Consider the following 2817-nt stretch of genomic DNA (forward strand, 5'->3'; position numbering starts at 1 on the left):
TCCTGAGCTGGACATGGGGGAGGGGAGGGGCGGAATCATCTCCGCCCCCTCATTTCCCATTGGCTTACAGGACTGAGAGGGCGTGGCCCATTCACCCGTTTACCGCACCCCACCCCAGCAACTGCACTCCGATTGGTAGATGATGAAACAACCTCGGTGACCATTGGCTGATCCTGGAAAGCGTGGACGTCATTGCTGTTAACGGTTTATTTAAACGATTAGCTTTTTTTAAGCTTCCTTATTACCCCCCCCCCCCCAACAGCCACATTGAAGAGAGCAGAAGGTCAGTTTCGAATTGTACGTCGGTTCCTAAATTTCCACTTTTAAAGGACATGCTTTTTAACAAAACAAAAAGCTCTGGGAGTTGGAGGTCTGAAACTAGCAAAATCAGATTTTGCTGGAAAAATTGAGCAGCATTTGTGGCAAAAAAATGTCATTGTTTGAAGCCCAGTAACCCTTCAGAACATTTCATATCATTTTTAATTTGTAGTGATGTTAACATCAATATCTGCAGCATTTTGCTTTCATGCTTGCTTACATATTGTTTTACTGCATAATGTAAACAGCTTGTATTTAGATGGTGTTTGATGTTAACAGAACAAACACCAACAAGCTCTGATTTTCAACATGTTGAGTATTTTGCTTTTATTTATTTGTTGTATTTGGCATAATTTAAAGCCCTTTCCCCAACTCTTCTCGAGACCTGCATTTATATAAGATTAAAGACATAATGCCTTGATTATAATGATGTTAGCATAAGAAACACTGATATCTGGATTTCCAACATCTGCAGTTTTATTTTGCTGAATTTATGCATAATTTAAACCCCTCTCCTCCGCATCAACTTGTACTTCGGCAATGCTCAAAAAACAATTTCTCATTTATAATGAATGGACATTGTACTATAATTAGGGGGTGATTTTATAGAAGGAGAATTATTTAGTAATCATTTAAAATCTCAAAGTGTAGACATGGAAAGAGTGGTTAAAGCACATCATATAGCAAAATGGATTCCTATTTAGATGATTATTGTGCAAGGAATACATTTTTAGAGCCCTAATGCATTGCAATCACAATTGAGTCATCACCATCGGTGGTCCCTAGCAGAAGAGGATGACTCTTCCACTCTCTGGGTGAGTCCGTAGGTGGCTGTACAGCCCAATGCAGCTTCTGTAGTCTCTGCCACACTTTGGGCAGTAGGTAATCATGGGAACGGAGGGGTCAGGTGTGGGTTTGGCAAGCGTGGTCCTTACACTGTTTTTGCGAGATAGCACTGAAGAAATCCTGCACATCGTGTTCGTCGGCCATTTTTTTGAGTCTCCAGTGCTTTCTCCTATTGCCACCTGATTTTTATGTCCTTGGGTTAATTGTTGGACTTAGGCCTTCAGCTGCCTGTAGGTCTGGCATTTCTCTTCCAAGTGCAGTTGCTGATTTACACTCTCAAATGCCATGCACTTCCAGCTTATCAGTTCTCGGATCTCCTGATCATTCTCATCAAACCAGTCTCTGTGTTTCCTGGTTAAGTGACCGACCAGGTTTTTGCAGACATTGATGATGGAGGCCTTAAGGGTGGACCAGAAGCTATTGGAATCCTGTGACTTGGTGTTATAGAGTCATAGAGATGTACAGCATGGAAATAGACCCTTCATGCTGACCAGATATCCCAACCCAATCTAGTCCCACTGCCAGCACATGGCCCGTATCCCTCCAAACCCTTCCTATTCATATACCCATCTAAATGGCTTTTAAATGTTGCAATTGTACTAGCCTCCTCCACATCGTCTGGCAGCTCATTCCACACATGTACCACCCTCTGCATGAAAAAGTTCCCTTTAGGTATCTTATATATCTTTCCCCTCTCACCCTAAACCTATGCCCTCTAGTTCTGGACTCCCCAACCCCAGGGAAAAGACTTTGTCTATGTTGCTGAAGGTCGCTAAGTTTGTGGAGAGGAGCTGGTTGTATGTGGCTATCTTTTCTGGGTCTTTGAGTGCCTCAATTTTAAATTCTTTACAACACTATTTGTGTTGTCTCTGCTGTGCAGGTTCAGTATAGATATGTTAGACTAAGTACAAGTTTTTACATTTTGCTAAACAGATTAAGGAGTCCACTTACTCCTTCAAAAATACGAACTTAAAAGCAACAATGGAATACAAATATACATAGATACAAATCAATAAATGTAGTGACAAAGGTTAACCAAGCTATATTAAGTTTTACAAAACAGATGGACAGATGTTTGAACTTGTATGGAGTTCAAACCAGACAGCAGTATAAGATAATCACTAACAAATCTAATCGTGAATTAATGAGAAATTAATTCAGGGACCCATGGAACATAAACAGCAGCATTAGGCCAGATTGCCTTTTTGGATGCTGTAAAATTCTGCGTGAATTTGGTCTGTCCTCGTTCTTCTATAGAAATAGCACCAGAGATGTCAATATTGCTCATTGAGGTTATAAAACCTACTTAAACACCATTTGTAGATATAATCACAGCTCTAAGTGTTTGAACAGGTTTACAATTTGTCTCAATTTTGTGATAGTTAATCTCACTCCTAACATTTTTCTAGCATTAAATAAACTAGTACTATCTTGTAGAAGGAAGTTGTGGCAATATCACATGATGTGATAAGATATCAACTGACAATCGTTCTCCTTTCCAGTTGCTGTGCTTTGTGCTTACCCTAGTTTTGCTGAGCTAGATGTTGCAGCTTCCAAAAACCCCTCATACCAAGCTGTAGCATAAAATAAAATGGAACGCCAAAACAACGTGTAATTGTTTCCTGTTACAACCTGCAGCTATTTGGCACCTAT

Source organism: Hemiscyllium ocellatum, chromosome 14, assembly GCF_020745735.1.
Source record: "Hemiscyllium ocellatum isolate sHemOce1 chromosome 14, sHemOce1.pat.X.cur, whole genome shotgun sequence".
NCBI classification, from domain to species: domain Eukaryota; kingdom Metazoa; phylum Chordata; class Chondrichthyes; order Orectolobiformes; family Hemiscylliidae; genus Hemiscyllium; species Hemiscyllium ocellatum.